The 25,942-nt window shown below is 38.3% G+C and overlaps 1 non-coding gene across 1 annotated transcript; it reads left to right on the plus strand.

The window, feature by feature from the left end:
- The first annotated feature begins 12,314 nt into the window (after positions 1-12,314).
- LOC130953711 (small nucleolar RNA R71) lies at positions 12,315-12,422 on the plus strand. The gene has a single exon (XR_009075873.1). It is a non-coding gene; the product is annotated as a small nucleolar RNA R71 (small nucleolar RNA).
- The last annotated feature ends 13,520 nt before the right edge of the window (positions 12,423-25,942 follow it).

Below are 25,942 nucleotides of genomic sequence, written 5' to 3' on the forward strand. Positions count from 1 at the left end.
ACCCTTTTTTGGCGTTTGGACGCCAGAATCATTCCTCTCTGGGCTCTTACTATCCTCAGAGGGATTTTGGGTAATATTCTGTTCATCCTTTGTCAGCTGTTCTTTCCTTGGCTCTCTAATGCTTTGAGTTGATGTATTTAATGTTTTTCACTCCTTAATTGAATAGCTTGACATTCTTCTGTTATTTGTTTAGATAACTGTTGTCTTGTTTGGTCAAGTTGTGCTTTCATATTCTTATTAGCATCCCGAGTATCTTGTAACATTTCTTTAAATTCTACTAACTGTTTTGTCAGAGCAAGTAATTACTAGTTGAGTTCAGCAGCTTTTTCTGGAGGACTAAGGTCAGTAGATACTGCTTTAGCCTCTTCCTTCATGGAGGACTCACTGCTCAAGTACAGATGCTGATTTCTAGCAACAGTATCTATAAGCTCTTGAGTCTCTTCAATTATCTTTCTCATGTGTATAGATCCACCAGCTGAGTGGTCTAGAGATATCTGAGCTTTTTCTATAAGCCTATAGTAGAAGATGTCTAACTGTACCCATTCTGAAAATATTTCAGAGGGGCATTTTCTCAGCATCTCTCTGTACCTCTCCCAGGCATTGTAAAGGGATTCATTATCCTCTTGTTTAAAGCCTTGGATGTCCAGCCTTAGCTGTGTCATCGTCTTGGGAGGAAAATATTGATTCAGAAATTTTTTTGACACCTGTTTCTATGTCCTTATGCTAGCCTTAGGTTGATTATTTAACCACCTCTTAGCTTGGTCTTTTACAGCAAATAGAAACAGTAATAATCTGTAGACATCATGGTCTACTTTCTTATCATGTACTGTGTCAGTAATTTGTAAGAACTGTGCCAGAAACTCAATAGGTTCTTCCTGTGGAAGATCGGAATACTGGCAATTTTGCTGCACCATGATAATGAGCTGAGGATTCAACTCAAAACTACTGACTCCGATGGAGGTATACAGATACTACTCCCATATGAAGCAGTAGCGAGGTTAGCATATGATCCCAGAGTCCTTCTGGACTGTTCATTTCCACTTAGTTCCATGATGGAGAAAGGGAGATGATGTGAATTTATTTTATTTATTTTATTATATATATATATATATATATATTCGAAATAATAATAACAAAAAAAATTGGAAAGTAGAAAAAAGATATGATTGAAAATATTTGATTAAAAAATAATTTAAAAGGATTTGATTTTGAAAATTGATGACTAATTTAATGCAAAACTTTCGAAAATTTGAGGAAAACACCAAGGAACACCAAACTTAAAAATTTTAAGATCAAAACACAAGAAAGATTCAAGAACATAAAAAGAACACCAAACTTAAAATTTTTAGAAAACCAAAAATAAATTTTCAAAAATTTAAATAAAAACTAACAAGAAAACACCAAACTTAAAACATGCAACTAGACTCAAATAGAAGAATCTAAAAGAAAAATAATAATTTTTTTGAAAAGAAAATAAAAGACTCTGACCCAAAAGACAAAATTTTCCTAATCTAAGCAACAAGATAAACCGTCAATTGTCCAAACTTGAACAATCCCCGGCAACGACGCCAAAAACTTGGTGCACAAAATTGTAATCACAACTGCAATTTCGCACAACTAACCAGCAAGTGCACTGGGTCATCCAAGTAATACCTTACATGAGTAAGGGTCGATCCCACGGAGATTGTCGGCTTGAAACAAGCTATGGTTACCTTGTAACTCTTAGTCAGAAGATTATCAATAAAGAGGGTTTTGTTTGCAATAAAATAAAAGAGCATGAAATAAAAGGTACTTGTGATTCAATAATGGAGAACAGGTTGGAGTTTTGGAGATGCTCTGTCATCTGAATCTCTGCTTTCCTACTGTCTTCTTTTTCACGCATGCAAGGCTCTTTCCATGGCAAACTGTGTGTAGGGTGTCACCGTTGTCAATGGCTACTTCCCATCCTCTCAGTGAAAATGGTCCATGTGCACTGTCACCGCACGGCTAATCATCTGTCGGTTCTCGATCATGTTGGAATAGAATCCATTGATCCTTTTGCATCTGTCATTACGCCCAACACTCACGAGTTTGAAGCTCGTCACGGTCATCCCTTCCTAGATCCTACTCGAAATACCACAGATAAGGTTTAGACTTTCCGGATCCCAGGAATGGCCGCCAATAATCCTAGCTTATATCACGAAGACTCCGATCTTTCAGAATGGAGGCTAAGAGATACACATTCAATCTAAGATAGAACGGAGGTGGTTGTCAGGTACGCGTTCATAAGTTGAGAATGGTGATGAGTGTCACGGATCATCACATTCATCATGTTTAAGTGTGAATGAATATCTTAGAATGGCAGTAAGCATGATTGAATAGAAAATAGTGGTAATTGCATTAATCCATCGAGACACAGCAGAGCTCCTCACCCCCAACAATGGAGTTTAGAGACTCATGTTGTAGAAATACAATGTAAAACGTGAAAATGTCATGAGGTACAAAATAAATTCTCTAAAGGTAGTTTTTATACTCAACTAGTAACCTAAGGTTTTCAAAAATAGGTAAATGATGTAGAAATCCACTTCCAGGCCCACTTGGTGTGTGCTTGGGCTGAGCATTGAGCTTTACATGTGTAGAGGTCTATTCCTAGAGTTAAACGCCAGCTTTAGTACCAGTTTGGGCATTTTAACTCTAACTTTTATGCCAGCTCTGGCGTTTTGACGCCAGAAAAAAGGGCAGAGAGCTGGCGTTTTGATGCCAATTTACGTCGTCAAAACTCGCTCAAAATATGAAATATTATATATTGCTGGAAAGCCCTAGATGTCTACTTTCCAACGCAATTAGAAGCGCGCCGTTTGGAGTTCTGTAACTCTAGAAAATCTACTTCGAGTGCAGAGAGGTCAGAATCCAACAGCATCTGTAGTCCTTCTTCAGTCTCTGAATCAGATTTTTGCTCAAGTCCCTCAATTTCAGCCAAAAAATACCTGAAATCATAGAAAAACATACAAACTCATAGTGAAGTCTAGAAATATGATTTTTGCATAAAAATTAATAAAAGTATACTAGAAAGTGGCTAAATCCTACTAAAAACCATATGAAAATACCCCCAAAAAGCATATAAAATATCTGCTCATCAAGCTCCTAACCAAAACCTAGGAGGTTTAGTTGCTCATACTATACAATAGGTTCACATGTTCTAAAAGTCCAAAGATCTTTAACAAGAGTGATCTTAATTCTATTTATGCTAAACTAATAATTAAGAATTACAAAAATGCATTAAACCAAATAGAATGATGCAAAAATCCACTTGGTGAGTGTTTGGGCTAAGCTTGGCTTCTAACTTCAAGGAGTAGGCATTGAGTGCCCTCTAGAGAGTGAGTATGCTGCTTCCTTACTCCCCTTTTGGCATTGAACGCTAGATTTGGGCGTTCAAGGCTGGTCTTGGTCCTCTTAGGGCGTTGAACGCCCCACAGGGGGTAGTTTGGGCGTTCAACACAGATGAGCGGATATTTTATACGCTTTTCGGCATCATTTTCATATAGTTTTTAGTATATTTTGTTTAGTTTTTATTAAGTTTTTATAGGTTTTAGTGTTAAATTCACATTTTTGAATTCTACTTTGAGTTTGTGTGTTTTTGTATAATTTCAGGTATTTTCTGGCTGAAATTGAGGAGCTGGAGCAAAAGTCTGATTCAGAGACAAAGAAAGCACTGCAGATGCTGTCTGGATCTGACCTCCTTGCACTTAGAAGAGGTTTTCTGGAGCTACAAAAGTCCAAATAGGACGTTCTTAACGGCTATGGTAATCTGACTTCTAGAGCTTTCCAACAACATATAATAGTTTATATTTTGCTTCGTATTAGAAGGCCCAAAATTGGCGTCCAACGCCAGCTTCCTGCCTCCTTCCAGGTGTCCAACACCCAAAGAGCATAGACCAGCGTCCAAATGCCCAAAGTGGACCCCCTAGCTAGCGTTTAATGCCCTAGAGGCCTCATAGCACGTGGATCTCATCAAAGCTCAGCCCAAGCACTCACCAAGTGGGTCCCAGAAGTGGATTTTAGCACTAAAAAGAATGTTTTACCCTTACTAGTCATTAGTTTAGTATCTAAACTAGAAGATTGCTCTTTGTTAAGGATTTTCAGCCACTTTACACATTTTTACTATTGTATTTCCTTTAAGTATGAGTTTCTAAACCTCCTAGGTTGAAGGGAGGAGCCCTGCTAAGTTCCATAAATTAATAAAAGTATTAATGTTTCTCTTTAATCTGTGTTTGATCAATTCTAAGATGTATATTCGTTTTTCATTAATATGAATGCGTTGAACTGGCATTAGGTTATCACATTCTACATGGGTTCAGAGTGTGTCTTTCATCGGACAATGATAAACCACCAACTTGATTATGCATCTCTCATATGGCTAATCCACGACTTCGTTGGAACTTCTCGAGACATCAATTCAGCCGATTTACGGGGAGAGTAGGGTCTCTATGATAGAGGCTAGAACCAAAGGCACAGAATTCCTCCGATCTGAAAGATTCGACCTTGTCTGTGATATTTTGAGTAGGATCACCAAGGAAAATGAACTGCAGGAGCTTCACCCTCAATCAGAATGGATCTGCACTAACCTGGGGTTCAGATCTGAAGGAGTATTGGCGGCTGCTCAAACCAGCGTCAATCACATACAGCCTTCCATTGAAGAAATCATTCACAAGAAAAGGAAACAGTACTACCAGAGTTAATTTAGAAAGACAAAGCAACTCCAATATTCAACTATATTCCTATTACTGATTATGCTTTTCTTTATTTACATGCCAACTTAGTTTAGATCTCACAAATATTTACTATCAACTCTTGATTTCACCTAACTAAGACCTGCAAGATAACCATAGCTTGCTTCAAACCACAATCCTCGTGGGCAGTCCAATATAAAGAAAAGTATAAACCATTATATCTGGAAAGCTCTGAAAGCTAGCTTTCTAACGTCGTTGAGAACGCGTCATTTGGACCTCTGTAGCTCCAGAAATGCTCGTTTGAATGCACGGAGGTCAGAATCTGACAGCATCTGCTATGCTTTCCTTGCCTCTGAATCAGACTTTTGCCAGAACTTGCCAAATTCATCCAAAAGTCAGCTAAAAACATAAGAAAAACATAAAAGCTCAAAGTGATATACAAAAAGTGAATTTTGCACTAAAACCTACTAAAACATAATAAAACTTAATGAAACATATTGAAAACACTAAGAAAATGATGCCTAAAAGTGTATAAAATATATGCCCATCATAGTACGTGGAATTTACCACATATAATGTTAGGGCAAGTGGGAAGGCCCAAATTGAAGAAATTGGCTTACGTACAAAGTAGCCTAGTTCACGTTGTACGTGAGCCTAACAAAGAACACTCCTAGACAAAGAACTCTTCTCCAATTTTTCAACATTCTTGAAGATCAATCACAAGCCCAATTGATGAGGACATCAATTGAAGATCTCCAGCAGTTAAAGAAGAGATCTTTTTTTAGGAAAACAACTAGGAAAAAGATTTGATTTCATTTTAGTTTTGATTCTGTTTTAATTTGAATTTGAGTTTTAAATTAGGGTTAGTATTTAAGGTAGAGGGAGATTCTTTGAAAAGGGCTCTCTTCTTTGGCATTTTGCAGTTTTAATTTCTTATGGATTTGAAGGATGAACATGAGTTTCTAATTCTCCTCGGTTTAGGTTTGAAGCTCTATTAGTTCTATGGATTAATGCAATAATTTTTCTACCTCTAATTGATGCAATTGATATCTTCTTAAGAAAAAGTTTTCGTTCCTCATCTTAAAGGGTTTGGATATGTGGGGAAACAATTCTTCTCTAACTTGAATTTTCTTAATCTCTTGAAAAAGTTGATTAATTGAATTAAGCTTGAAAACCGTTTTTCATAATTCTTAAGTTTTGAAACTGGATTGATAAGTGACATAAAATCAACTAGGTTAAATTCTTATGAATTATGTGGTTTTATAAATCAGAGACATGTGTAACTAGTTTCTTGATTAAATGGCTAAGAGATTAGTGTTTAATTAGGTAAAAGAGAAATTGAATCACCAAAAGATTGGGGTTTAATTACTAATGATTTACCATAAAAGAATCATTGTATGATTAAGGTAGAAAGCGAAGAGTATTAATCTGGACGTTCTAATATCTTTGAAACCTTAACTTTCTTAATCATACATCTTTTGACACTCACTATCGCTCTATTTTTGCTTTTGTTTGGTTTTTGTTTATGCCTAAAGATTTTCAAAATCCTAAATTAATTGTCTGACTAGACTAATCGGTTGATTTTGCTTGCTTAATCCTTTAATTATCGTGGGATCGACACTCACTCACCGTGAGTTATTACTTGATACGACCGGATACACTTGCCGATATTTTGTGGTTTATAAAATTCGCATCAAACACAAGTCCTCGGCAAGGGAGCATACAAACTCCAACACTACAAGGTGTTAACATTCCTGGTAATTGGAATGTTTCATCACTTAAACTTTACTTCCCCTACAATGATATAGGAAAGGGGAGATACGCTTTTTCCTACTCACAAGCTTTTTCCTCACACTGAATTTTTCTTGGAGAGGTTTTAATGAGGTCCCCCATACTATATCATACATATGTACATTACTCAAATTTCATTATAAATAATACGATGCTATGTCAATCAATATGCGATATTAAAATAGCAAATCAAATGAAAGTCCTTACGCGGACATAACCATTAATCACAAAACAAAAGAAACAAAAGTTTTTGCGAACAAACTAACATCCTCCAAATAGCTAATGCAAATAGATACAAATGACCATAATATTCTATACAAACAAAATGCTAAGAAGATATCTCAAAATTATACTTCTTGGCCAACAGAAACATTTTCATCTTGGTTCTCTGCCAGCACATCGTCATCCAACAGCTTGCCATTAGATACAATCATTGTAACATCAAACCTCGAAACATCCACATTAGGCACAATCACCCCAATCTGGGACATAGTGACAAACCCCGTTTTTACGGTTTATCTTGTATTGATTTTAAGAGATTTTATCACCTTTTACCCACATTTATTCAATGAAATAGCATGGTTTTATGATTGTCTCCTTATTTGTGTTTAGATGTGAAAACATGCTTTTTGGTGGCGCGAAATTGTGATCACTACAACTTCGCACAACTAACCAGCAAGTGCACTGGGTCGTCCAAGTAATACCTTACGCGAGTAAGGGTCGATCCCACGGAGATTGGTGGTATGAAGCAAGCTATGGTCATCTTGTAAATCTCAGTCAGGCAGACTCAATTGGGTATAGATGATGAACGAAAATAACATAAAAGATAAAGATAGAGATACTTATGTATATCATTGGTGAGAGCTTCAGACAAGCGTATGAAGATGCCTTCCCTTCCGTCTCTCTGCTTTCCTACTGCCTTCATCCAATCCTTCTTACTCCTTTCCATGGCAAGCTCGTGTAGGGTTTCACCATTGTCAATGGCTACCTCCCATCCTCGCAGTGAAAGCTAATGCTCACGCACTCTGTCACAGTACGGCCAATCACCGGTTGGTTCCCTCCCCTACTGGAATAGAATCTCTCTTTTGCGTCTGTCACTAACGCCCAGCAGGTTACAAGTTTGAAGCATGTCACAGTCATTCAATCATTGAATCCTACTCAGAATACCACAGACAAGGTTAGACCTTCCGGATTCTCTTGAATGCCGCCATCAGTTCTTGCCTATACCACGAAGACTCCGGTTAAAGAATCCAAGAGATATTCACTAGAGCCTTGGTTGCTTGTAGAACAAGAATGGTTGTCAGTCACCTTGTTCATAGGTGAGAATGATGATGAGTGTCACGGATCATCACATTCATCAAGTTGAAGAACAAGTGATATCTTGGACAAAGAACAAGCGGAATTGAATAGAAGAACAATAGTAATTGCATTAATACTCGAGGTACAGCAGAGCTCCACACCTTAATCTATGGTGTGTAGAAACTCCACCGTTGAAAATACATAAGAACAAGGTCTAGGCATGGCCGTGAGGCCAGCCCCCAAATGATCTAAGAACTAGATGTCCCCAGATGAAAATACAATAGTAAAAGGTCCTATTTATAGAAAACTAGTAGCCTAAGGTGTACAAAGATGAGTAAATGGCATAGAAATCCACTTCCGGGCCCACTTGGTGTGTGCTTGGGCTGAGCAATGAAGCATTTTCGTGTAGAGACTCTTCTTGGAGTTAAACGCCAGCTTTTATTCCAGTTTGGGCGTTTAACTCCCATTTAGGTGCCAGTTCCGGCGTTTAACGCTGGAATTTCTGTAGGTGACTTTGAACGCCGGTTTGGGCCATCAAATCTTGGGCAAAGTATGGACTATCATATATTGCTGGAAAGCCCAGGATGTCTACTTTCCAACGCCGTTGAGAGCGCGCCAATTGGGCTTCTGTAGCTCCAGAAAATCCACTTCGAGTGCAGGGAGGTCAGAATCCAACAGCATCTGCAGTCCTTTTCAGTCTCTGAATCAAATTTTTGCTCAGGTCCCTCAATTTCAGCCAGAAAATACCTGAAATCACAAAAAAACACACAAACTCATAGTAAAGTCCAGAAAAGTGAATTTTAACTAAAAACTAATAAAAATATAATAAAAACTAACTAAAAGATACTAAAAACATACTAAAAACAATGCCAAAAAGCGTACAAATTATCCGCTCATCACAACACCAAACTTAAATTGTTGCTTGTCCCCAAGCAACTGAAAATCAAATAGGATAAAAGAAGAGAATATACTATAGACTCCAAATTATCAATGAAACTTAGCTCCAAATTAGATGAGCGGGACTAGTAGCTTTTTGCCTCCGAACAGTTTTGGCATCTCACTCTATCCTTTGAAATTCAGAATGATTGGCTTCTTTAGGAACTCAGAATCCAGATAGTGTTATTGATTCTCCTAGTTAAGTATGATGATTCTTGAACACAGCTACTTATTGAGTCTTGGCCGTGGCCCAAAGCACTCTGTCTTCCAGTATTACCACCGGATACATACATGCCACAGACACATAATTGGGTGAACCTTTTCAGATTGTGACTTAGCTTTGCTAAAGTCTCCAATTAGAGGTGTCCAGGGTTCTTAAGCACACTCTTTTTGCCTTGGATCACAACTTTATTTCTTTCTTTTTTCTTTTTCTTTTTCTTTCTCCCCCTTTTTTTTTCGTTTTTCTCCTTCTTTTTTTTCTTCTTTTTTTTTTTGTATTCACTGCTTTTTCTTGCTTCAAGAATCATTTTTATGATTTTTCAGATCCTCAGTAACATGTCTCCTTTTTCATCATTCTTTCAAGAGCCAACAATTTTAACATTCATGAACCACAAATTCAAAAGACATATGCACTGTTCAAGCATACATTCAGAAAACAAAAAGTATTGCCACCACATCAAACTAATTAAGCTAGTTTTAAAAATGAATTTAAAATCCTGTACTTCTTGTTCTTTTGTAATAAAAACAGTTTTCATTTAAGAAAGGTGATGGATTCATATTCATAGCTTTAAGGCATAGATACTAAGACACTAATGATCATAAGACACAAACATGGATAAACATAAGCATAAAAATTCGAAAAACAGAAAAATAAAGAACAAGGAGATTAAAGAACGGGTCCACCTTAGTGATGGCGGCTTGTTCTTCCTCTTGAAGGTCTTATGGAGTGCTTGAGCTCCTCAATGTCTCTTCCTTGTCTTTGTTGCTCATCTCTCATGATTCTTTGATCTTCTTCTAATTTCATGGAGGAGGATGGCATGTTCTTGGTGCTCCACCCTTAGTTGTCCCATGTTGGAACTCAATTCTCCTAGGGAGGTGTTCAGTTGCTCCCAATAGTCTTGTGGAGGAAAGTGCATCCCTTGAGGTATCTCAGGGATCTCATGATGAGAGGGGTCTCCTGTTTGCTCCATCTTCTTCTTAGTGATGGGCTTGAGGTCATGCCTTCTCAGTTGAACCGGCTTTGGATGCCATAAATGGTTATGAAAAAACAAAAAGCAATGCTTTTACCACACCAAACTTAAAAGGTTTGCTCGTCCTCGAGCAAAAGAAGAAAGAAGAGAGTAGAAGAAGAAGAATGGAGGAGAGGGAGATGGAAAGTGGTTTGAAGTGATTGGTGAATGGGTGAAGAAGAAGAGAGAGGGTGGTGGGGTAGGTGGGGGTCCTGTGGGGTCCACAGATCCTGTGGTGTCAAGGAAAAGTCATCCCTGCACCAAATGTTGCTCAAAATCACGTTTTGAGCCATTTCTGGCGTTAAACGCCGGGCTGGTGCCCATTCCTGGCGTTTAACGCCAGGTTCTTGCCCTTTTCTGGCGTTTAACGCCAGTCTGGTGCCCCTTTCTGGCGTTAAACGCCCAGAATGGTGCCAGACTGGGCGTTAAACGCCCAACTGCTAGCCTCACTGGCGTTTAAACGCCAGTGGGTTCTTCCTCCAGGGTGTGCTATTTTTCTTCCTGTTTTTCATTCTGTTTTTGCTTTTTCAATGGATTTTGTGACTTCTTATGATCATCAACCTACAAAAGACATAAAATAACAAAGAGAAATATATAAAATATAATCATTGGGTTGCCTCCCAACAAGCGCTTCTTTAATGTCAGTAGCTTGACAGAGGGCTCTCATGGAGCCTCACAGATACTCAGAGCAATGTTGGAACCTCCCAACACCAAACTTAGAGTTTGAATGTGGGGGTTCAACACCAAACTTAGAGTTTGGTTGTGGCCTCCCAACACCAAACTTAGAGTTTGACTGTGGGGGCTCTTCTTGACTCTGATTTGAGAGAAGCTCTTCATGCTTCATCTCTATGGTGACAGAGGGATATCCTTGAGCCTTAAACACAAAGGATTCTCCATTCACTTGAATGATCAGTTCATCTCCATCAACATCAATCACAGCCTTTGCTGTGGCTAGGAAGGGTCTGCCAAGGATGATAGATTCATCCATGCACTTCCCAGTCTCTAGGACTATGAAATCAGTAGGGATGTAATGGTCTTCAACTTTTACCAAAACATTCTCTACAAGTCCATGAGCTTGTTTTCTTGAGTTGTCTGCCATCTCTAATGAGATTCTTGCAGCTTGTACCTCAAAGATCCCTAGCTTCTCCATTACAGAGAGAGGCATGAGGTTTACACTTGACCCTAAGTCACACAGAGCCTTCTTGAAGGTCATGGTGCCTATGGTACAAGGTATGGAAAACTTCCCAGGATCTTGTCTCTTTTGAGGTAATTTCTGCCTAGACAAGTCATCTAGTTCTTTGGTGAGCAAGGGAGATTCATCTTCCCAAGTCTCATTTCCAAATAACTTGTCATTTAGCTTCATGATTGCTCCAAGATATTTAGCAACTTGCTCTTCAGTGACATACTCATCCTCTTCAGAGGAAGAATACTCATCAGAGCTCATGAAAGGCAGAAGTAAATCCAATGGAATCTCTATGGTCTCATTTTGAGCCTCAGATTCCCATGGTTCCTCATTGGGGAACTCAAAGGAGGTTGGTGCACGCCCATTGAGGTCTTCCTCAGTGGCATCCACTTCCTCTCTTTCCTCTCCAAATTCGGCCATGTTTATGGCTTTGCACTCTCCTTCTGTATTGCTTGGGAGAGTACTAGGAGGGAGTTCAGTAACTTTCTTGCTCAGCTGTCCCACTTGTCCTTCCAAATTTCTGATGGAGGACCTTGTTTCATTCATGAAACTTTGAGTGGTTTTGATTAGATCAGAGACCATGGTTGCTAAGTCAGAGGTATTCTGCTTAGAACTCTCTGTCTGTTGCTGAGAAGATGATGGAAAAGGCTTGCTATTGCTAAGCCTGTTTCTTCCACCATTATTGTTATTGAAACCTTGTTGAGGTTTCTCTTGATTCTTCCATGAGAAATTTGGGTGATTTCTCCATGAAGAATTATAGGTGTTTCCATAGGGTTCTCCTAGGTAATTCACCTCTTCCATTGAAGGGTTCTCAGGATCATAGGCTTCTTCCTTAGATGAAGCATCCTTAGTACTGCTTGGTGCATTTTGCATTCCAGACAGACTTTGAGAAATCAAATTGACTTGTTGAGTCAATATTTTATTCTGAGCCAAAATGGCGTTCAGAGTGTCAATCTCAAGAACTCCTTTCTTCTGACCAGTCCCATTGTTCACAGGATTCCTTTTAGAAGTGTACATGAATTGGTTATTTGCAACCATTTCAATTAGCTCTTGAGCCTCTGTAGGCGTCTTCTTCAGATGAAGAGGTCCTCCAGCAGAGCTATCCAAAGACATCTTGGACAGTTCAGAGAGACCATCATAGAAAATACCTATGATGCTCCATTCAGAAAGCATGTCAGAAGGACATTTTCTGATTAATTGTTTGTATCTTTCCCAAGCTTCATAGAGGGATTCTCCATCCTTCTGTCTGAAGGTTTGGACTTCCACTCTAAGCTTACTCAATTTTTGAGGTGGAAAGAACTTTGCCAAGAAGGCATTGACTAGATTTTCCCAAGAGTCCAGGCTTTCTTTAGGTTGAGAGTCCAACCATATTCTAGCTCTGTCTCTTACAGCAAAAGGGAATAGCATCAGTCTGTAGACCTCAGGGTCAACCCCATTAGTCTTGACTGTGTCACAGATTTGCAAGAACTCAGCTAAAAACTGATGAGGATCTTCCAATGGAAGTCCATGGAACTTGCAATTCTGTTGCATTAGAGAAACTAATTGAGGCTTAAGCTCAAAGTTGTTTGCTCCAATGGCAGGGATAGAGATGCTTCTCCCATAGAAATCAGGAGTAGGTGCAGTAAAGTCACCCAGCACCTTCCTTGCATTGTTTGCATTGTTGTTGTTTTCGGCTGCCATGTCTTCTTCTTCTTTGAAGAATTCGGTCAGGTCCTCTAAAGAGAGTTGTGCTTTGGCTTCTCTTAGCTTTCTCTTCAAGGTCCTTTCGGGTTCAGGGTCAGCTTCAACAAGAATGCCTTTGTCTCTGCTCCTGCTCATATGAAAGAGAAGAGAACAAGAAAATGTGGAATCCTCTATGTCACAGTATAGAGATTCCTTGAGGTGTCAGAGGAAAAGAGAAATAGAAAGAAGAAGGAGAAGAAGAATTCGAACTTTACTTAGATAAGGTTCGAATTGTGCATTGAGAAGGAGTGGTACTCCATAAATAGAAGGATGTGAGAAGGAGGGAAGAAGATTTTCGAAAATTAATTAAAATATTTTGAAAACATTTTTGAAAAACATTAATTGATTTTCGAAAATCAAAGTGGAAAAGAAACCAAGTGATTTTTGAAAAAGATTTTTAAATTAGAAGTCAAAAAGATTTGATTGAAAACTATTTTGAAAAAGATGTAGTTAAGAAGATATGATTGGTTTTAAAAAGATGTGATGAAAAGATATGATTTGAAAACAATTTTAAAAAAGATATGATTTGAAAAACATTTTAAAAAGATTTGATTTGAAAACAATTTTAGAAGATTTGATTTTTTTTTAAAAAAAAAAATTGATGACTTGCCTAACAAGAAAAGATATGATTCAAACATGAAACCTTCCTCAACAGAAAAGGCAAAAAATGTTCAATCAAATCATTAATTGTTAGTAAGTATCTTTGAAAAAGGAAAGAAATTAATTTTGAAAACATTTGATTGAAAAGATATGATTTGAAAAAGATTTGATTTTGAAAAACTAAAAAAATTGATTTGAAAACAAAATCTTCCCCCTAGCACCATCCTGGCGTTAAACGCCCAGAATGGTATCCATTCTGGCGTTTAACGCCCAAAATGCACCCTTTTTGGGCGTTAAACGCCCAACCAGGTACCCTGGCTGGCGTTTAAACGCCAGTCTGCCTTCTTCACTGGGCATTTTTGAATGCCCAGCTTTTTCTGTATAATTCCTCTGCAGTATGTTCTGAATCTTCAATTCTCTGTATTATTGACTTGAAAAGACACAAATTAAAAATATTTTTGGATTTTTTTATAATCAAAATGCAACAAGAATCAAATAACAATGCATGCAAGACACCAAACTTAGCAGTTTGTACACTACTGACACTAACAAAATGAGAATGCATATGAGAAACAACAAAACACTCAAGTCAATAGAATTCAAAGATCAAAACAAGAAAATCATCAAGAACAACTTGAAGATTAATTAAGACACATGCAAAAATTCGAAAAATGCAAGAAGAACAGAAACATGCAATTGACACCAAACTTAAAATGAGACCCTAGACTCAAACAAGAAATATTTTTGGATTTTATGATTTTGTAAAATTTTTTTTTGTGCTTTTTCGAAAATTAAGTGAAAAGGAAAATAAAGGTATCAAAATTCTTTAATGAGAATTCCAGGAATCATGCAATGTTAGTCTAAAGCTTTAGTCTAAAGGAATTAGACATGGCCGGCTAAGCTTCAGCAGGACATTGCATTCAAGAGCTAAATTGATGAGAATCAATCAGCTTTGGTGATGATAAGAACATCACCTTGAAACACTAGAATTCATTCTTAAGAACTCTGAAGAAAAATACCTAATCTAAGCAACAAGATGAACCGTCAGTTGTCCATACACAAGAACAATCCCCGGCAACGGCGCCAAAAACTTGGTGGCGCGAAATTGTGATCACTACAACTTCGCACAACTAACCAGCAAGTGCACTGGGTCGTCCAAGTAATACCTTACGCGAGTAAGGGTCGATCCCACGGAGATTGGTGGTATGAAGCAAGCTATGGTCATCTTGTAAATCTCAGTCAGGCAGACTCAATTGGGTATAGATGATGAACGAAAATAACATAAAAGATAAAGATAGAGATACTTATGTATATCATTGGTGAGAGCTTCAGACAAGCGTATGAAGATGCCTTCCCTTCCGTCTCTCTGCTTTCCTACTGCCTTCATCCAATCCTTCTTACTCCTTTCCATGGCAAGCTCGTGTAGGGTTTCACCGTTGTCAATGGCTACCTCCCATCCTCGCAGTGAAAGCTAATGCTCACGCACTCTGTCACAGTACGGCCAATCACCGGTTGGTTCCCTCCCCTACTGGAATAGAATCTCTCTTTTGCGTCTGTCACTAACGCCCAGCAGGTTACAAGTTTGAAGCACGTCACAGTCATTCAATCATTGAATCCTACTTAGAATACCACAGACAAGGTTAGACCTTCCGGATTCTCTTGAATGCCGCCATCAGTTCTTGCCTATACCACGAAGACTCCGGTTAAAGAATCCAAGAGATATTCACTAGAGCCTTGGTTGCTTGTAGAACAAGAATGGTTGTCAGTCACCTTGTTCATAGGTGAGAATGATGATGAGTGTCACGGATCATCACATTCATCAAGTTGAAGAACAAGTGATATCTTGGACAAAGAACAAGCGGAATTGAATAGAAGAACAATAGTAATTGCATTAATACTCGAGGTACAGCAGAGCTCCACACCTTAATCTATGGTGTGTAGAAACTCCACCGTTGAAAATACATAAGAACAAGGTCTAGGCATGGCCGTGAGGCCAGCCCCCAAATGATCTAAGAACTAGATGTCCCCAGATGAAAATACAATAGTAAAAGGTCCTATTTATAGAAAACTAGTAGCCTAAGGTGTACAAAGATGAGTAAATGGCATAGAAATCCACTTCCGGGCCCACTTGGTGTGTGCTTGGGCTGAGCAATGAAGCATTTTCGTGTAGAGACTCTTCTTGGAGTTAAACGCCAGCTTTTATTCCAGTTTGGGTGTTTAACTCCCATTTAGGTGCCAGTTCCGGCGTTTAACGCTGGAATTTCTGTAGGTGACTTTGAACGCCGGTTTGGGCCATCAAATCTTGGGCAAAGTATGGACTATCATATATTGCTGGAAAGCCCAGGATGTCTACTTTCCAACGCCGTTGAGAGCGCGCCAATTGGGCTTCTGTAGCTCCAGAAAATCCACTTCGAGTGCAGGGAGGTCAGAATCCAACAGCATCTGCAGTCCTTTTCAGTCTCTGAATCAGATTTTTGCTCAGGTCCCTCAATTTCAGCCAGAAAATACCTGAAATCACAGAAAAACACACAAACTCATAGTAAAGTCCAGAAAAGTGAATTTTAACTAAAAACTAATAAAAATATAATAAAAACTAACTAAAAGATACTAAAAACATACTAAAAACAATGCCAAAAAACGTACAAATTATCCGCTCATCACTTTTCAACCCTTAATTTGATGGTTTTAATCTCCCTTTGATTCCACTAGATGCCTTGATATGTTTGTTAATGATTTCAGATTGAAAAGGGCTAGGAATGGATCAAAGGAATGAAGAGAGAAAGCATGCAAAGTGGGGAAATCATGAAAAGTCAAAGAAGTTGAACTCGCCCATGGACGCGCGCGCGTACCTGGCGCTTGCGCGCACCTGCGAATCACTCCATGGACGCGTACGCGTGCTGTGCGCATACGCGTCGGTGTTGGTTTATGATTTTTTTAATGAAAACGTGGCCAACAAATTCTGAAGGGTTGTGGGGCCCAATCCCAACCAACTTTGGCGCCAAAGATGCTATTTAAAGCCAAGGATTGAAGAGAAAAGGGGATTCCAACTCATTAATTCATTACACACTCATTAGGATTAGTTTAGAAGTAGTTTCTAGAGAGAGAAGCTCTCTCTTCTCTCTAAAATTAGGATTAAGATTAGGATTAGTTCTTAGATCTAGGTTTCAATCTTGCTCTCTTCTACTTCTACCTTTTAATTCTTTGTTGTTACAATCTTCCTCTATTCTTTTGTTGTAATTTCCTTTATGTTGTTCTTACATTTTGTTGTAGATCTACTTTTGTTCCTTCTCTTTTCTTTCAATTCAATTCAAGGTAATTCAATAATACTGGTGTTTCTTTTAATTGTTGTTGTTAGTTCTTTTCAATAATTGTTGTTAGATTTTGTTCTTGTTGTTGATTCACTATGCTTTTCTTTTATGCCTTCCAAGTGTTTGATGAAATGCTTGGTTGGATTTTAGAGTAGACTTTTATACTCTTGGCTTGGAAAGGTAACTTAGGACCTCTTGAGTTACTAATGTCCAAGTGATTGATGATTGGGAGCCATTGACTCTAGTTCTCACTAATTGAATTAGTGGAGAGTTAGGACTTATGGACTAGGATTGATATAGCTCATTTGACTTTCCTTTACTACTAGTTAGAGGATGATTTAATGAGATTAATCCTTGCCAATTCTCATATTGTGGTTAGTGATTAGGATAGAGATCCTTGACCACCAACCCTTGCCAAGACCTTTTTAGGCCTTAGTTTACTTTCTTGCCATTTACCTTTCATGCTTCTTATCAAAACCCCAAAAATAACTCACAACCAATAACAAAACACTTCATTACAATTCCTAGGGAGAACGACCCGAGATTTGAATACTTCTGTTTATAAATTTAGGGGTTTGTTTTAGTGACAAACAACTTTTTGTATGAAAGGATTAGCGATTGGTTTAGAGACTATACTTGCAACGAGAATTCATTTGTGAAATTCTAAACCGTCAAAAATCCAATCGTCAAAATGGCGCCGTTGCCGGGGAATTGCAATGGTGTTGTGTTATTGGTTATTGTATATATGTGAATATTGTGAATAGCTTGATTTTTGGATTGTTTGCTAGTTTTTGCTAGTCTTAGTATTTTGTTTCATTATTTCTTATTAGTTTTTGTTCCTTATTTTCTCTTTCCATTATGAATTCTCATTTTGGCTATGAGTGTGATTACAACTATGTTGTAGGTAATGAGAACTTCAATGAGAATGTGTATCAAGGATGGGACAATCAAAGGTGGGAGGAGCCATATGCATATGATCAATCTTCTTGGCAACAACCTCCACCAATGAACTATGAAGAAGAGCCATTCCATGATGCATACCAATCAAATGGCTATGGTGAATCTCCTTGTGACTTTCAAGAACCACCACCATATGCCTATGAGCCTCAACCATACTCACAAGCCTATTTTCACCAACCACCTTCATATGACCCTAATCCATATCCATCCTACCAACAACCATATGAGCCATATGAACCACACATAGAGCTACCACCACCCCAACATCAACATTTTCAAGAGCCACCCCCTCCATATTATTACCAAGATGAACCACCTCCAATATACAAAAATTTTCAACCACAAGATGAATACTACTTTCCACCACAATCTCCCATGGAAGAATACTCATATCCATTGATCCAAGAGCCACATGATCCTAATCATATTATCCAAGAGGAACAAGAGTCAAGGGATCATCTCAAGGAAGCATTGGATCAATTTCAAGCAACCATAGAGTGTGTTGTGCAACAAGTGGAAAGAATAGAAAACATTAAACCACAACTCTACCAAGAAGAACCACCTTCCAATTATGAACCCTTCTCCCAAAATGATGAACCCTTCCACCCACCCCAATCTCTAATGGATGAAACCCTTGGTGTTCTTGTTCAAGGGCAAGAAGAGATGAAAAGGGATGTGCAAAATTTCATGGCCGCCTTGGATGCGGTAACAAATCAATTAGCCTCCCAATGCTTGAACACTCAAGGAACTCCCATGGCTACGTGTGGAGAATCAAACGAAGAACATAGCATGAAGGAGAGATTGGAAACTCCGGTGGGAAATGAGGGAAGTTGCTTTGTATTGGAACAATTGGAGGAAGCTTTAATTGTTGAAGACAAGGAAGAAGTGGTGGAAGACTTAGGAGATGCGGAGCCTCCATGGGAATATAGAGTTGAAGAAAACCCCTCCAAGATGATTGAAATTGATGCTAGGGAGGAAGTGCACACCTTCCAAGGCATATTCCATATGAAGACTTGGATGGGATAGAGCAAGAATTGAGTTCCCATGGCAATGAAGAGCAAGCATCAAGTCCTAGTGGTGGAGAATCCTTTGAACTTGAAGAACCTTCTCCCAGTGCATTTGAAAATGTTGTGGAGGTAAACTTCTTTCACCCTCCCAATTATAGTTTGATTAAGGGAAAAGGCTTAGATAGTATTAATGAACAAAGGATTGAATTAGAGAAATCTTGTGAAGAGGTGGAAATCCTTAGAAATAGAAGGATGGGAGTGGAATACGCTTTGTCAAGATCGTTGGAAGCATCTTTGCCTAGGTTGTCATCTACCCTTTCACTTGAGTGGGTAAAATTCATTTCTATTAGATTTATTGTCCCACTTGAGTATGGCTTGCTTGAAACGGATGGTCAACTTAGGATGCTTTGTGGGATGAAGCGTAAGCGAAAGATGTTTCGTGGTTGGCGTTGCAAATCAAGGCTCATTTTGGTTGATACTTCAAGAGTTGAATATAAAGGTTGGAGTAGTGCTCAAATAGATGGGTCTAGAAGGATTGTTGGGCACTTCATAGAGAATTCACCTTACTCACCACCCGGTTGGACTAATAATGATGATCAATCTCAAGACCGGTGTGAAGATAAAGTGTGGGACCCCGGATCACAAGAAGAGGATCAACTTTGGGAGCCCCAAGCTTGTGAAGAACTCCATCAACACTTGGCTCAATCCATGAGAAATCTTGGGGCACAATGGAGAACCAAACATTGGTGGGAGTTCCAAGATGAATACAAGCACAAGCCACCTTGAGAGGAGCTCCCCATAAGTCCAACTTAAGGACAATAAACAAAAGTGCTAGGTGGGAGACACCCCACCATGGTAAAATCCTTTCATTTTCTCTTTTGTACATATTGATAGAATTAGTTTAATTTCATGTTTTGTTTAAGATAGTTGAGTTTGATTGGTAGTATAATATGATAAATAAGGTTTTAGGGTGTTTTGGTAGCTGTTTGGAGGATTGAAAAGCTTGGATTGGTGTAAGAACTTAGAAAAATATTTTTTGAAAAACAGAACACCATCCACGCGTGCGCGCACATGACGCGTACGCGCACCTGAGCATTTTTCGACCACCCACGCGCACGCGCACTGTACGCGTACGCGTGGATGCAAATAATTCACCTCCAGCCAAAAACCCGAGAGTTAGGCCTGCGCTGTGCGAACATTGGGCCTAAGGCACAAGTCTATGCACGCGTGCGCGCACCTGGCGCGTACGCGCACATCATCTTAAATTCGCAGTGCACGCGCACGCGCACTGTGCGCGCGCACGTCGATTGCACGATCCACACTCCTGGTACTTTTACCCGAGAGTTGTGCCAGACTTGGGCCGACATTATGCCTCCGGCCTAACTCGATGCACGCGTGCGCGCACCTGGCGCGTACGCGACCTTCAACCAATATGCACATCGACGCGTAAGCACGCATGACGCGCACGCGTCGGTAAAAAAAAAAAAAAAAAAGAGAGTTTTTTTTCTCATCTTCCATTTTCTTTTGCTTATCACATTCGCATACTTCTACTCTTCCCATTTTCATTTAGTTTTTGTAGTATGTTTTCGTTTTTTTTAGTCGTTTTAATAATGGTGTTGGATTCTTACACTCAATTGTTGAGAAATTCTTGCATTATATTGGTGCCTCTTGACTTGTTTGATATTGTTGGGTGATGAAACTTTTAAATCAATGCTTCATCTTGTATGACTCTTATGTCTTTGTGCATTGATATGACCTCATATTGTCTTTCATGACCCACTTCTTCTTATGTGAACTTGATGTGCCATACACTCTTCATGCTTTGACCTTACTCTTGCATCAAGTATCATTGATATGCCATTTTCTCTTATTGTTTCCTCCTCTACATGTTGTAGCTACCATGTAGTAGAGTACCATCCTTTTATTTGGCATTAGCCCCCGCCTATGTTCTACTTGTTTTGATATCTTTGTTGTAGGCCTAATTGTCATTCTTCTTTCCTCCCCTTTTAGGTTGGCCACCAAGGAGGGCGAAATGAATAGCTTTAAATGGGGCAACAAACAAGTCATCCGCACTACCATTTGAGGAACTCATCAATTGTAGCAACCCATCCACCTTGCTCATCCTTCAATGCACCGAGGACGGTGCAAACTTTTAAGTGTGGGGAGGTCGTCCGACCGTTCGGCGATTTTGGGTGACAAGTTTCTAATCCCAACACTTTTGCACTTCATTCTAGGATTTTAGGACTTTTACTTGCATTCTCTTAATTTTTGCATATGTATACATAATAAGCTTAGTCAAAATAATGAATTTTCAAGATTTCTATCTATAGGGCATACCAATTGATTTGAGTGAAAACTTTTCATAGAACTTGCTTGAAATATATATATTGTGGATCATATTTTTGAGCTAAGAACACAAGCAAGTGAGATTTGAGCCTAATGGTGTGGTTACATCTTATAACCACTTATTTTTCCTTCTTGTGTGCATTATTCTCTTTCTATGATTGTAATCTTTGAATTGTTTGATTCTTTATGTCCATTATTTTGTGTATTCATACATTTATATGATTGAGGCCATCATTTCATTTAGCTCACTTACCCAAATAGCCTTACCTTTTATCCTCCTTTGTTAGCCAATTTTGAGCCTACGATTAACCCACTTTGTTCTTAATTCAGCACATTACAAGCCTTAAAGCGAAAAACAATAAATGTCCTTATTTGGATCTTTGATTAGCTTAGGCTAGTGTGTGTGAGTATCATTCAAGTGTGGGAATCTTGAGACATTGGGTGAATAAAAGGGTAGTTTTATATTTTTTATTGAAATTATTAGAAATTGGGTACATGCTCAGGTATTGATAAAATGTATAGACCTTATGCATTGATGTTCTTGTATATAATTTGAAAGAAAGAAAAGAATGAGAAAAAACAAAAGAAAAAGAAAAGAAAAAAAAGAAAAAAATAATAATAATACGGAAAAGAAAAAAATAGAAAAAGAAAGAAAAAGAAGAAAAAAAAAGAGAGAAATAAAAAGGGGACAAAATGCCCCAAAGTGAAGCTCAATAAGAATCAATGCATAAGTGTTGTGAAATAAAAAGGAATACATGAGTATGTGAAAAAGTGAGGAATGGGTAGTTATATTAGAACTTAATTGTATAGGATGTCATAGGTTAGGTGGGAAGTTCAAGCTTATCAAAGATTCAAACTTCAAGCTCACTTGACCATATGTGCATCCTACCTTGACCCTAGCCCCATTACGACCTAAAGATAAGACCTCATGATACTTGTATGCATGCATGAAATATATGTCGATTGTTAGAAGAAAAACAAATCTTAGAAAGCATGATTAGGAGAGAATTGAGTGAATCAACCCTAAACACTTGAGCGAATAGAGTGCAAACACTACCGGTGAGGGTTTGATGCTCAATTACATGTTTCCACCTATGATCATCTTTTCATGCAAGTTTGTAAAAATATTTAATAACTCAATTCAATTGTGGATTAGACTTGCTAGTCCTTAGTCCTTGTGCATATATGCTTCTTGAGAATTGATTTATTTTGACCAAGCAATTGCATTCATTTAGATAGTTGCATGTAAGTAGATTGCATTTAGTTAGTTCCATTGAATAAATGCCATACCCTTACTTCATTCTTGGTTTAAGCATGAGGACATGCTTGGTTTAAGTGTGGGGAGGTTGACAAACCCCGTTTTTACGGTTTATCTTGTATTGATTTTAAGAGATTTTATCACCTTTTACCCACATTTATTCAATGAAATAGCATGGTTTTGTGATTGTCTCCTTATTTGTGTTTAGATGTGAAAACATGCTTTTCAACCCTTAATTTGATGGTTTTAATCTCCCTTTGATTCCACTAGATGCCTTGATATGTTTGTTAATGATTTCAGATTGAAAAGGGCTAGGAATGGATCAAAGGAATGAAGAGAGAAAGCATGCAAAGTGGGGAAATCATGAAAAGTCAAAGAAGTTGAACTCGCCCATGGACGCGCGCGCGTACCTGGCGCTTGCGCGCACCTGCGAATCACTCCATGGACGCGTACGCGTGCTGTGCGCGTACGCGTCGGTGTTGGTTTATGATTTTTTTAATGAAAACGTGGCCAACAAATTCTGAAGGGTTGTGGGGCCCAATCCCAACCAACTTTGGCGCCAAAGATGCTATTTAAAGCCAAGGATTGAAGAGAAAAGGGGATTCCAACTCATTAATTCATTACACACTCATTAGGATTAGTTTAGAAGTAGTTTCTAGAGAGAGAAGCTCTCTCTTCTCTCTAGAATTAGGATTAGGATTAGGATTAGTTCTTAGATCTAGGTTTCAATCTTGCTCTCTTCTACTTCTACCTTTTAATTCTTTGTTGTTACAATCTTCCTCTATTCTTTTGTTGTAATTTCCTTTATGTTGTTCTTACATTTTGTTGTAGATCTACTTTTGTTCCTTCTCTTTTCTTTCAATTCAATTCAAGGTAATTCAATAATACTGGTGTTTCTTTTAATTGTTGTTGTTAGTTCTTTTCAATAATTGTTGTTAGATTTTGTTCTTGTTGTTGATTCACTATGCTTTTCTTTTATGCCTTCCAAGTGTTTGATGAAATGCTTGGTTGGATTTTAGAGTAGACTTTTATACTCTTGGCTTGGAAAGGTAACTTAGGACCTCTTGAGTTACTAATGTCCAAGTGATTGATGATTGGGAGCCATTGACTCTAGTTCTCACTAATTGAATTAGTGGAGAGTTAGGACTTATGGACTAGGATTGATATAGCTCATTTGACTTTCCTTTACTACTAGTTAGAGGATGATTTAATGAGATTAATCCTTGCCAATTCTCATATTGTGGTTAGTGATTAGGATAGAGATCCTTGACCACCAACCCTTGCCAAGACCTTTTTAGGCCTTAGTTTACTTTCTTGCCATTTACCTTTCATGTTTCTTATCAAAACCCCAAAAATAACTCACAACCAATAACAAAACACTTCATTACAATTCCTAGGGAGAACGACCCGAGGTTTGAATACTTCGGTTTATAAATTTAGGGGTTTGTTTTAGTGACAAACAACTTTTTGTATGAAAGGATTAGCGATTGGTTTAGAGACTATACTTGCAACGAGAATTCATTTGTGAAATTCTAAACCGTCAAAAATCCAATCGTCACATAGCTCAGTCAAAACCCTGCGTAAAAGCACTCAATACTTCATCTTCCAACTCAGCAATCCTCGCCTTTAGCTTCTCTTCTGCAGACACATTCAAATCCAATTCATTTCTGACCCTTTTTTCCTCGCTCTCCGAATTGTTTAAGTTCTCTTTCAAACCCCTTCACTTCTATCTTCAATTTGCTCATTTTTTCATCTTTTTCCTTCACAGACTCATTTAACTTTTTATAGCAGCAATATTATCACCCTTCGGAATAGCGTCCAATTCAGATGTTTGTCCAATCGGCATCAACCAACCACCAATGACCTTAGTTTCAACCATATCAGATCAGGTTAGCATATAGAAATAAAATACAAAATCAAAACAAGGCAATAAAAAACAACTCACCTGCAAGTATCGAGTCACACCGATCTTACCAGCTTCATGCATAATTTTCACATCAGCATCAACCTGCGCAAACTCATCAGCAGCAGCCATAAAAGAATAACTTTTGGTCCACAAAGAATTCATGGGGCCCTCTTATACCATGAAGAACCAGCTGACTCTCATGAGCAATGTTGATCTCCTCAATCGTAAACACCCCACTATTCTCCTTCTGTTTAGTCAAATCAACAATTCTTGACAACGTATTCGTCTTTTTCCTCTTCAAATTCCACTCCTGGTAGGCCACATAGTAAGCATCGTCCACCTCACTGTCTTTCGCCACATTAATAGAGGATCCTTCTTTCTCTTTTTTCTTCGCCTTATTAACAAAGGCCTTCAGATGCAGTGGTTAGGGTTAGAGATTTATCACCTGAAACACAAACCACAAATACAATAAATTAATCTCATTGCAACCACTCCAAAATCGCAAGATCCAACATGCAAACCTATTTTACTTAAATACTCCTCCATTATCTCTCTATCTCCTTCGAGCTTCAACAAACTAAAAATTGATAATAACTCCGATGATGACATTACAAACACCAAAAAATCTAAAATATACTCCTCACTTTTCACCCTATTTTCACAATCCAAAATCTGTTTTGGTTTCGGAGACCAGAACACAGGGAATCTTTCATTCATCAATGAGTTCAAGAAGAAAGGATATAACTCCTCACTAATCTGAACTTTCACAAATATCTCTTTAAATTCCTTGAATGAGGACTTATACAGGCTAAAGATGCTACGACCTGGGTAACTATTTAAGTTTATCTAAGCCCCTTTCCACACGCCCTTCGCTTGAAACAAAGAAAAAATAATCCTAAAGATGGGTAACACTCCAGATATTCCATCAAATCCTCAAAATCTCGCACAAAGGCCCAAGAGATAGGATGCAATTGCGTCGGCACACAGTTCAATTGAGACAGAATTCCACATTCGAAATCAAAAAATAGAAGTCTCATGTCCAACTCTGTTAACATGCAAGTATATAAATAAAAGTAAGACCAATCAGACCTCCTCTCACACACTCTATCACTTTCTCCATAAGGCAAAAACTTCACCTCCAATTGTTCACCATTTTTTATCCACCTCACTTCATTCAATTACGCCACTAAAATCACTATGCTAAAAATTGAAACTCGACTTTTTACGTCATCATCAACCCAACCATAAGGGTTTCTCTCATCAACAACAGCCACTTTCTTCTTCCCCATAACCCGACAAACCCACAATAGATAGACAATATCAAATCTAACAAACAAACACTAACCTTTCTTACTTATGATTTTCTCTTCCTTCAGAAATGGTACAACTCTAGGAAGACAAACAGTTTATGAGATATTTATCTTACTTAGAAGTTACTACCAAGACAATGAAACCGCATACACTCTCTCTTTTCCCACTACCCGAACGTTTCTTCTCCCAAAAATCCACCAAAAAGAATCTGCCCACCCCTATCCACGACCCATACTAACGGCCCAACAATGACAAATAAAAAACACAAACATGTTGACTTTGGGAGCTCACAGCTATACTCTTTTTGACATATACTCCAAGCAGAGGATACAAAAAAGATCAACCTGTTTATTTTTTACAGGCTAAGCTAGGAGACT

Source organism: Arachis stenosperma, chromosome 9, assembly GCF_014773155.1.
Source record: "Arachis stenosperma cultivar V10309 chromosome 9, arast.V10309.gnm1.PFL2, whole genome shotgun sequence".
Classification (NCBI taxonomy): Eukaryota; Viridiplantae; Streptophyta; class Magnoliopsida; order Fabales; family Fabaceae; genus Arachis; species Arachis stenosperma.